The following is a 12,522-nucleotide window of genomic DNA, read 5'->3' on the forward strand; positions in this document are numbered from 1 at the left end:
TAGTGGTTGGGCTTAAATTATATGAAATAACATGGTCACTGGAGTTATATCTCAAGTCAGAAGTTTATTTACAAAATAGAGTGAAAACAATAAAGTAGAGAAATGTGAGAGAGGTTAGAGAAAATACCTATACTAGTCCTCAGCCAGGAGGGCTGGTAGTGAATAACTAGGAGGCCTCCTCCAAACTAGTCTCTTAGGAAACTAGGAAAGTAGTCAGCCCTTTTCACTCTCCCAACGAAGTAGTCCAGGAGTCAGAAGTTCAAGCCACAGTCTCCAGTGAAGTTCCTTGGAAGACTACTCCAGGCAGACACTCTCCAGGAGACTCAACTTCACTAGACAGCCTCAGCCCCAGGATTTAGTGGCTTTGATGGTGATTTCCTGTTCCTGCCCCTCTTCACAGGGGCCAATCAGTTTCCAAATTGTCCAGCCCTGCCCAGGGGCAGTGTCTGTGGGATTGTCTTGTCACCTCTAAAAGTGTTAAGTCTCTTCCTAGGATTCACATGTTTCTGAGTTGTCATCCAGTTTGGATTTCATGTTACTGAGTTATTACCCAGTTAGCACATGGGTTGCAGACTTCCACCTACTTAAGCTTAAGTAGGGGTGTCTTCCTTTTAGAAGTGCAAACTCCTGTAATAAGAGTTTCCCTTACTTTAGGATTAAGTATGGGTATATTGCTTTTGTTGATTAATTCAAAAGTAGACAAAGGAGAGATAATCCAGTCCTCACAATCTAGTGAAGTACTAAGTAGGGATATTTAAGTTATTTTTAACCAAAGTTTTAACTCCTACTAGGCAAAGAGAATAAAGGATTCTCTTTTCACAAGTGTAAATTCAGAATAGACAAAGAGAACCAACCATTTCCTTTCACACTCCACAATGGTGCCACATGCCTATTCAGAGTCTGAGGATTGAACTCAAGATGCTCTGGTCCCAGACCCCTGGGAAAGCCAACCAGGCTAGATTGGACAATTCCAAGGAGCCATTAAAGTTGGGAAGCTTAAATACCTTTCTAGGGGAACATGGGGACTGAGGATGAGAGGGACAGTTGATTGACTTTACAGTGGCAACAAAGGAAAAATGAGAAGTTCCAGACAGAAGTAACAGTGAGGGGCTAATGCTTTACAATGGACTCGAAAGGGAAAGACCCAGCCAAGGGCTGGGCTACCTAGGTAAAGGACTTTGGCTTAAGGGGAGAAACCATTGGGACACAAGAGATATTTAACATCTGATGGGATTAGCCATCCCCACCTTAAGTCCATTGTTAGTCTGAAAGAAGTGAAGTTGGACTCCCCCTCAGGAAAAAACTCCCACACCCCTAGGCCAAACTTGGGGCCTTCACCTTCAAGCTAAGTAAACTGGGGTTTCTTAAATCTTTCTAGGCTACAAGTTTGGGGGCTTCTAGATTCCATGTTATAGAGGCTGGACTAGAAGAAGCAAGTCTGATGGTTTGGGGGAGGCCAGTGCCATTACCAAGGTTCTTATGTTCAGGGTACTAAGCTTTCTCCGTGAATGATAGTCAAACTGATGGTGGTTTGACTGTGAAAATGATTATTGATTACTAATTGATTAGTAGTTACCAACTAATTAATAGTTAAGAGTTTTAGTAACCACAGTAACTAATTTCTTGTGTTTTTAAAAATTACATGTAGAAACCATTTTAATAATTGTTATATGACATTTTGCCATTCAGATTCTCTTCCTCCTTCCCTACTCCCCAGATAGTAAATAGTTTGTTAGAGGTTACACTAGTGCTTTCATAAAGTACTTATTTCCAAATTTCTCATTCCAGGAGAGAAGACATACGTCACACATACAAGAAAAAAATCATGAAGAAAATAAAGTGATAAATGAAATGCTTTGATCTTCAATCAGACTCAGTTTCTTCTTTGGCTATAGATAGCATTTTTCTTCCAGAGTCCCTTGGAACTTTGCATTGCTAATAATAGTTTAGTCTTTCACTGTTGATCATCCCGCTGTATTTCTAATCACATCTAAGCTTCTAAAAGCTTAGATGTGATTAGTAAGGAAATGCCAGGGGGTAATCAGATAAATTAATTGATAATTTTGAAATGTACTTGACTGAATATCACCTGATTGATAATAAGTTTTAAACACATAGAATTGGGTATGCACTTATTTGTTTTAAAAATATATGGGAATTGGGATAAGGATGCCCCCAAAACTAAAGTGGGCCACACATAAAACAAAGGAGAGTAACAAAATAGGTTAGAAATCAGAATCTGGCAGTATATTGTTTACAAGAAATAGACTTAAAACATGAATATTCACACAGTTAGAAAGGCTAGAGCAGAGTTTCCTATGCTTTAGACAATTTTTCAAAAGCAGGGTTAGCAATATGTTCTCAAATAAGGACACAGTAAAAACAGATATGACATCATGTTTGAAGTCAACATAGGTAATGAAAGAATATCGATATTGAATGATAGAATTGTCGAAAGGGAATCTAGAGATCCCAAACTTGTGGCCTAGTGAGATCTGATGAACCCCAAGTTTTAGGAATAGCTTGTAGTTTGGAGACCCCCAAAATTTGTGCTTGTTCCCTGTTCCCATGAGAATCCACCCTGAAGGGAATCTCAGACTAGCAATTGCAGACTGAATATTGGACCCTAAGGTAAATGCTAAATACCTTTTTGTCTTAGGTAGTCTTCCCCATTGGCACTCCCTAGGGGTGAGGGACCAGAGCAAGCAGTGTTCAATCCTAGGACTCTGCATAAAGCTCAGGGTTAGAGACTCTGAGTGGAGGCGTAATCAGCCCTCTCTCCCTTTTCCTTAATTAAAGAGTGGCTTTTATGACTATTCAATAGTTGTGTGTTTTTTCAAAGTTAACAGAATAAATTAATAAAAAACAAAATTACATCTAAGTACTTGAAGGAAAAATTAATTGAATTAAAATGAGAAATAGCAAAACTAATAGTTGAGAACCAAAATGTGCCACTTTTGAAACTAGGTAAAAAGAAATAAGTTAAGGGCCTGAAGAGAAGAGTTAGATATGATCTTGTAATGGAGCAGAGAAGACTCAAAAGTAACAGAACTCCTCAGTGGTGCGGGGGGGGGGGGGGGGGGGGGCAGCCTAGCTGGGTTTTGTAATGGTGAGGCACCAGGGATGTTAATTATTATTATTAAAATGTAACCTAAATGGTTTGTGGGTTCACACTGGGTTGAAGGAGAGACAGGACCAACCAGGATAGGGAGACCAGGGTTTACTGCCAAGCTTTTAACTGACACAGGAATGGCAGTTGGCCCAACAGTCACTCAGCCAAAAGGTAAAGTATATAACAGTTTAATTGGGGAAATAATAATGAAGGATGGGAATAAGGGATTCTACACTTAAAACCTAAGGGCAAACCACAGGGGGCAGGGAAGGACTTAACTACACTATCCTACTGACCTAAGCCAGGCAGGGCCCAAAGGAAGCAATACTGAAGTCACAGGGAAAACTCCTTCAAACCTGGTTCCAGCCAGGTTTGGTCAGCTCAGCTAAAGGGCTAATTGGGGTCTCACCGTAATCCAAGGATGGTCACAGGATGCCAAGAGCCAACTCCACCAGGTGATCCAAGGTACCCAGGTAGGGAGAGTGAGTTTGAAATTCTGTCCACCAGATCACAAACCACTTCCCCACTTGGTGCTGCTCTGCAGGTCTGTTGTCCACTTGCTGAAAGCCTTCACCTCTCAGGATCCCAGGGAATCTGGATGCAGTTTTTCCCTAACTCTGAGATCTCCCAGGGTTAGCAACAGTTATGTCCCAACCACTAATGGAGTCTCTCTCAGAGCACAAGCCCCACTTCCTGCTCCTTCATTCCATCTTGGACTTCTCCAGCCCTTCCTGCTAGGTCCAACACTATTACTAAATTAATTGCTAAATAAACCCTCACAACAATTTTCGCCCAACCTCTTATCTCATTTCCCTTCCGTCCACTTGCCTGACCCTCCCTGGTTGCTAACAGCACCACATTTGCTTCTGAGAAACTGCTTACTTAAAGAATGTATATTTTTTAACACACCAATCCTATCCTTTGAAATGCGCACCAAAGAAAATTTCCACCAACTTATTTTCCTATATATGTTCTGTGCTTACTTGTGGGTGATGCAATTCTCTCTCATGTGAGGACGCCTGGTCTGCCGGTTATTAAAGGTCCCTAAAACTTCTAAACCTGAGTGTTTGGCATTTTTTAGGAGGTGTCCCACTTCAATCTCTGGCTATTACTGTGAATATACATAATTTTCAGTGATACACAGCATTTTTACAAAAATTTAGCATGTGTGACACATAAAAATCTCAAACCAACGTCAAAAAGCAGAAATATTAAACACATCCTTTGCTGAAAATAAAAAAAAGAAATATACTCAGTAAAAGACATTTGAAGAAAACTTTTAAACAAATCAAGACTAAATTCAATCTGAAGGGATGGATAGGTCAGATTTGAAGAAAAGTTTCAAACAAATCAAGACTAAATTCAATCTGAAGGGATGGATAAGTCAAAGAATAAATTATAAAAACAATAATTTCATCAAAGTAACAAAAGTGAGACCAAATAGCACAATTTTTGGAATGCAACCAAAGCAATCCTTAGGGAAAAAATTGTATATAAATAATTTCACCATAAAAGGAGAGAATCAATCAATTAATTGAGCATATGACTAAAAATTTTATAAAAGCAACAAATCCCAAAACCCCAAACACAAAAACAGAAATTCTGAAAGTCGAAGAAAGATAAAATCTAAATTTAAAAAACTTCACAACTAAACTGATAAAAACAGAGGCTATTTTTAAAAAGTAAATAGGCAAAACATTAACTAATCTTATTTTTTTAAAGGAAGAAAAAATTGCCAGTATCAAATAAGGAAAAGGAAAATTTACAATAAATGAAGAGAAAATTAAAATTTTAGAAAGTATGTTGCCCAAGTATATGCAAACAAAACTGACAAATGAAATGGATATTTAGAAAAATATAAACTATAAAAATTAACACAAACAAAAAATTAGACATTTTGAATAACCTTCTCTTAGAAAACAAATCTGACAATGGATAAATAAGTAAATCTGCAAAAAAGCCATTCCCAGGACCAGATGTGAAATCATTAAAAAATTAAAAGAAAAATTAATTTCAATATTAAATTATTACTAAAAATAGAGAAAGAATCCTACCAAATTCCATATAAAGCAAATATGGTTCTAATATCTAAAGGAGAGAAACAAAGCAAAGTAATAAAGCTATAGGCCCATATTCCTAATACATAATCAGTAGAAAAACATCAAATAAATTATTAGCTAAGAAACCACAGAAACATAACTAAATGATTATATATGTCAACATAGAACCACTAAAATGGTCAGAAAAACCAAATCTTTAATCAGGTTAAGAGACAAGTTCTTAATATTTGGTAGCCCACACAGTCAAGCTCTGGGACTCTGGGAACAGTGCCTCTGGGAGAATGCTCCACAAAAGATGATTCTCCAAAGAGTAATAGAACTTGGGGGTCTTATATACCTTTTGGGGGAACAAAGGACAGGGAAATATGATTGATTAGCTCTACAATGGATACAAGGAAATGAGGAGCCCTGGGCTGGGAAGAGGCTGATGCTTTACACTAGCTACAAAAAGATGTTTCCAGCCAAGGGCTGGACTACCTGGGAGGCCAGAGGTAGAGTCAATCAGGTTAGTCAGGTCAGTCTGGGACTTCCCCCAAGGCAAGTTCCTAAAGGACAAGGGGCAAACTTGGGGTTTCCAAAAACACAGTTAACATATACTATAACAAGGTTGGATTTGTACCTAGAATCCAAGGTTGATTCTCACAGCTTTTCAAGAGATGTCTGCATTTTGGTTATATTATAGCTAGATAATAATTTTTGAATTGCTATTTTGAGAACCTGGACCTGCCATGGAATCCTAGGCAAACCCATAAGTATGTCTTTATGGCTGCTTTTCCTCAGTGGGTTTAGTTTGTCTTTAGAATCCTTTATATAATGTCATGCTCCATGTACATATCTAAAGAGTTGTCCATCAGTTAGAGAACAGCAAAACAAATTGTAGTATATGAAGTTAATGGAATGTCATTGTACTGAAAGAAATTGTGACAGATTTTAGAGTCAAGTGAGAATAACTTGTAAAGAAAAACAACTTGAAATATTTAAAAACTCTATTCAATGCAATGATCAACCATTTCAAGAGGACTTTTGGATGAAGCATGTTATCTACCTTTTAAAAGAGAGGTGGTTGAAACAGGGTACCAAAAGAGACATACATTTTTTGGACATAGCTATTTTGTGGATTTGTTGTTTTTTTTTTAACTATACTTAACCGTTGGCTTTTTCCCCCCCTTTCTCTTAGTTCTTAATGGATTAGAGGGCTAGTATTTAGGGGAATAATAATACCAAAAAAGAAAGGGCTATTGAAAAAAAACATTTTTGATGCACAGAAGGAAGCATGAAGAAGAACAATTTTGAAAATAATATCTGGAATTTAAGGGCAATTAGGTGGTACAGTAGATAAAAGTACCAGGGCCTAGAGTCCGGAGGACTGATGTTCAAACCCAACCTTAGACACTTGATAACTGTGTAATCCTGGGGAAGTTATTTAACACTGCCTCAGATTGGATTTAAACAGTATAATAATTTTTCAGAGGCAATCTTTTTTTTAATGCCCTCTTTGTATCTGGACATTTCATGCCTATTGTTTTTCAAGGTCAGAAAATAATTTCATTTAACTTAATTTTATTTAAATTTAATTAGTTAAATTTAAATTTAAAATGAAATTATTGTCCTAGACAGAAAAATACATATATAGATAAGACATAGTCCCTGCCATCATGGATCTAGTCTAGGAGAATAAAGCATAAATAAAAATAACTCTATTATACAAGAATGTACAAGTATCCTTTCCACATCTTTACCTGTTCCATTGAGGTTATATCAGAGGTCAGCCTAAGAAATTAAATGGGAATTTTTTGTTTTATGGAAACCACAGACAATATGTGAAGATGAGCAGATGAAACAGTAAAGATTTAGAAACTCATTTAACATTGGCCTACATATAGCCTATGACCAATACTTAATCCAAATTTTATAATAAGGTAGTGTAAACATCCCATAAAAGAAAAAGAAAATCAGAATTCTATGATGCAAAAGGAAGGCCAAAAAAATTTACATGGATTTTCAAGATAAGGGATAAAGTGTCTAAAAGCAGTGCTGTGTACTCTGTCATATTCAAACTCTGGGAGTTGTGAGCCTCACCTTGATTGACAGGTGAAGACAGTTGGAGACATGGGAATGTTCCCAGATGCTGTGAGGACAAGAGGAAAGGCAGTTGGCCAGAGGATATAAATACCCTGACAGCCATCTGACAGGGGCCCTTTGGTTTTGGACCCTTTGGCCTGGAACCCTTGGTCTTGGACATTGATCTGATCTTGGAGGATTGACCTGTGGATCTGACCGTGGGTCCTCTGATTCTCTCTGAATTCCCCCTAGATATTTAGACATCTGAACCATCATTAGATATTTAGGTGTCCGGGCCCAGGTGGGAACCGAGAAGAGGGAAGAAGAAGCAGAGGGAGGTAAGGGAGGTATTTCCTGATGGCTGTAGGACTGACATAACAATGGCAATAAGAAGCTGAGAGGGATCATTGATATCTGTATCAACCAAGCAGATTGCTTTCTCTGGTTTGGCCATGGCCAAGCTGAGCCAGAGGAAGTGAAGAACAAGAGCTCCAGCATTACTGAAACAGCCTACAGTCCTCAGGGATTAGTGATCATAGCCATTAGTGACAGGGTCTCCTATCCCAATCCGTTCCTGATTATTCCTTTCCCTTATTAACATCTATAGATAAAGTTTATTAAGTACCTTCCTGAGTAGTTATTACATCACAACTCTTGGGGAGGGAGCAACACAGTCAGATGAAAAGGTTATCCAAGGCTAATAGAGCCCAATATTAATAATCAATCCAACCTCAGGTTGGTCCTGAAAGGGTTACCCATCCATCTGACCTTTAGGGATCCTGCCTGGGTGCTGTTATCGAGAAGGGCAATTATTATAACATCCAGCAGAGTGACAGGACTTGGGTGTCCCTGCACCAGCTATCAAGGGAATCTAAGGCACAGCTTCCCTGATTAATATACCCTATAATAACTAGAATAGTAGCTAAAGATACCTTCTTTATAACAACTCTTAAGGTAAAAACTGGGGTTAACTTATATTTTTTTCTGGGTTCAGAAGGGTGAGTAGGAGACAGGAATGGACAATAGGTTGGGACCTAACAAGCTGGGGAAATGCAGTTAGAATGAGATCCACCTAGCCAGAGAGTCTGTGAAACTAACAAGTGAGTAGACTGACAATAGGTTTTATAAACAGGATTTAATTCAATGAACTATAGTCTGAAAGAAGGGAAAGGGGGTTCTATTCTACCAGTCTATGGGCAAGCCTCAGGGTTAGGGAATGAACTAATCTACACAAAGCTAGAAACTATAGCAGGGCAGGGCACAATGATCAGGAATGAAAGTAGGATCCTCACTGCTGAGTCCTGTCAAAATCCAGTGATGATACAGCTTTCCCAGGTCTTTAGCCAGTATTCCTTCAGTTGGGTAAGTCAGGGACCTAAACCAACCTGAGCTGACCAGCAACCCAGGTTAGATTTTATAGTCTCAACCAAAACCTCCCACAGGCAGATGACTTCCCTCCTTCTGGATATCAGGATATCAGGATACAAACTCCACTTCCTCTGAAGTCTCCCAGTGGTCAGTTACAACTTGTCCCCAGCCACCATGGAGTCCATCTCAGAGAGAGAAACAACACTTCCTGCTTCCCCATTCAATTTAGAATTCTCCAGCCCTGCTTGGTAAGCCTCTCAAATAACTAATCTTAAACATCTTATTAATTTATCTTTCAACAGCACCTACTTCCAGCAATGTAGAAGGGATATCTGCATATTATAGCCCTTAGATATCTAAGTATGAGAGCTCAATATAGGCTCATTGTAAATGGTCCTACGAATCCACAGCATTCTTTTCTTCTGTTTCCATGATATTAGGGTCCGAGCAGATAACCACCCAAGGAGCACAGGAGACAATGCAATCCAAGCAAAGGGAAGTCTTTATTTCTAGCGAGCTAGGGGAAGCTCAGCAAGAGAGTTGGTGGGGGGGGGGGGCATAATCAGGGTAAAGATTATATATGTTCGGGGTTCCAGGTTGGTGCTATGTGAAAGCAGGATGTAGCTCAGGAGATGGCTGGTGTCGACAGACTTAGGAACGCCCTGCAGTTCTCAAAGTGGAACTTCTGTAGCCTTTGTAGTTAGTAGTTTTTGGCTGTCTCCCCAAGCATGTAGGGTTTTTGGCTGTTTCCCCAAGCATGTAGGGGGCTTTCATCTAGTTTCGGTTATGGCTATTTACTCTATTCCACTTCAATGAGTTTGGTTATGCTGATGATTAATGGAAATCAATAAAACTCGGTGTCCCCAGATTAAGGAATGAAACATTTTCTTCTCTAACTTTTGGGTAGAGAGTGGCCCTAATAACCTACTTTATAAGGTAACAGCTAGTCACTCTGGTTCACCCTCTGCATACCCTATCTTTATCTGGGGTAAAATCTATCATCAAAGTATAAATAACAAATAAATAAGATTTAAAATAACAGAGAATTCCAAAAAGTAAAGGATCTCAGCTGGTCCTAGAATGTGAATCTGATTCTTTCTAATATTGCTTGGTAGTATTCTACACTAAGCCTGAAGCTAGAGGCAATAGGGACTATTGTTGTTGCAATTCAGTCCAGTTCAAAATCTTTTTGATCCCTTGTGGGCAAAGATACTGGAGTGGTTTGCCATTTTCTTCTCTAACTGATTAAGCAAACAAAGGTTAGGTGACTTGTCTAGGGCCACTTAGTGAGCTTCTGAGGTTAAATTTGAACTTGGGCCTTTCTGACTCTAGACCCAGCACTCTATCCACTATACTCTATCCACCTACCTGCCTTAAGGGAAACTATATCAAACAATTAGAAGTTTCCAGTGAGACCAGGACACCAGCAGTTGAAAATATTATGATATAAGAATGTAATGAAATATTCCACTGTAATGATTAAAAGTTAAGGAAATGATGAAAAAATCAAAGAAATGATGAATATAAGATATGCAGAGAAACATGGAAAGATTTGTATGAACTGACAGAGTGATATAAAGAGAACCAGAAAACATTATGCTCAATGGTTACAACAAAGGAAATGGAAAGATGTAAGTAACTGAAAATCCAATTAAGGATGCCAAGATAGGCAATAAGCTTTTGTTAAATGGTTACCATGTACCAGGCCCAGTGCTAAGCACTGAGAATACAACTTGTTGTCCATCTTTTCTTTTGAAGAGGACCAATGATATCACAGGGTGATAATTTGACTTGGGAATTAATTGGATTTAAGTGAGGCAGAGTTGCACAAAGTCATCAGCCTCACTCTCTCAATCTCTCAGTCATCAAAGTCCACTGGCAAGACAAAAGTCAGGGTGACTGATGATGGCTCAGGGTACAGTGGATGACTTTGAAAATCTTCGATGTTTAACCAAGATCGAATTGCTTTAGCCACCTTCATGAACACTGAAATAAACTGTTCTCATTTGTCCATTTCACCAGAGGAAGATTTCACATGCTTGGAGTAGACATCCCCCTCACTCACTCAGGGTATGAGGCCTATCTGTTACCCTTGTCAACTGGAAAAAAACACAGAACTATTAAATAGTCAGAAAAACTACTCTTTAATTAAGGATAGGAGTTTAGCACTAAAATTAGGCCTCCTCACAGAGCTGTGAGCTATCAACCCACGCAAAGTCCCAGACTCTGGCAGCTCTGGTCACCAAATTTCTGTGAGTGCCACTGAGCTAGATGACAACTATAAAGAACCATTAAAGTGGGAAGCTTAAATACCTTTCTAGAGGAACGTGGGGAGGGAGGATGAGAGGAATGGTTCATCGATTTTACAATGGTAATAAAGGAAAAAGAGGAGTCCCAGATAGGCTGTTTTAACAGTTTTACAAGGACACAAAAGGGAAAGATCCAGCTAAGGGCTGGGCTACTCAGGTAAAGGACTTTGGCCTAAGGGGAGAAACCATTGGGACAAAAGAGATACTCAACACCTGAAGGAATTAGCCATCCCCACTTAAACTACTTTAAGGTCTATTGTTAGTCTGAGACTAGTGAAGTTGGACTTTCCCTCAGGGAGAAACTCATGTGACAAGGTCAAACTTGGGGCTTTTCACCTTTAAGCTAAACTGGGGGTCCTCAAAATCTTACTAGGCTACAAGTTTGGGGGCTTCTAGATTCCATGTTGACACCCTCAACCAAGTGTGGCCACTGGGCAAGCCATAGCTTCCAGTAGTCACGTACAAGCAAAAAGAAAGACAGTCTGCCCTCAGGGAACTCACATTCTAAAGGAGAAAGGCAGTACAAAGAAAGGGATCAGACAGGGGAAGGGCAAAAGTACCCACCCTGGGGGAAGAAAGTGAAATCCAGGGAGACAGAACCAAAGGCAGCAAGGGGATAAAAGGCATGTCCCCCAAATGGAAAGCTTGGAAGTATCTCACCAATGAGAGAAAGATGTTCTTGTCAGGGAAAAATGTTCCAGGGTGAGAAAGAATCTCATATGTGAAATCCAGAGTCAGAAGCACAAATAGAAAGTCCTAGAGAGCTGACAATGAACATATACCTCCCTCATTATAGAAAGGTTGGGGTTCATTTCAGAATAGTTTATATTCCATCTCTCAGCAGTGGACATTCTGCCTGACGGTCTCCCAAGCCTAGAATACTCTTTGCTCCTACTACTTCCTTTCTCTGGCTTCCTTTAATCTATAATCTTATCTTTTACTAGAAGCCTTTGTCCATGTTATTTTAGTTAACCCCATTATTGACTTTCCCAAAGGTTGAAACGAAGAACTCAATTAATTGAATTGACTACGAATTTATCTTCCCTAGTTCCCAGAAACTGTAAAAGAATGTCCAAATTTGAAGAATCAGAGATCCATTCCCAGCCACTCTCACCACTCTCAGAGACTTAGTTTAAAGAAAACAATGATCCCTGAACCACCTCTCAGTCACCCAAACACCTGGGACTAGGTTTATGTATCTTACCCAAGTGTCTATGAACTTACCATTCCCTTTTTTCTCCCTAAAAATTATATAAGGGGCAGAACCAAGATGGCAGGGTAGTAGCAGGGAAATCCTGAAACAACTCTTCTATTCTTCCAAACTAATCTTTAAAAAGCACCTCAAAAGGACAGAAGTTAAAGCAGGATGTGCAAGGGGGCTCTCCCACTGAACACAACATGAAAAGTAGGCAGAGAAAGTAGATTTCCATGTGATAAGGCACAAAACTGCACAAGGAAAAGTGCAGGCGGACTTATTTGGGTCTCTATGGCAGTGGTAGTGTCAGCAACAGAGAAAATAGCCTCAGGGCAAAACACTGAGAAATAGTGTGCTACACCAACAAAAAAAAAAAAAAATGCAGACTATCCTTGGAAATCCCAGACCCTGGTGGTG

Source organism: Gracilinanus agilis, chromosome 4 (assembly GCF_016433145.1).
Source record: "Gracilinanus agilis isolate LMUSP501 chromosome 4, AgileGrace, whole genome shotgun sequence".
Taxonomy (NCBI): Eukaryota; Metazoa; Chordata; class Mammalia; order Didelphimorphia; family Didelphidae; genus Gracilinanus; species Gracilinanus agilis.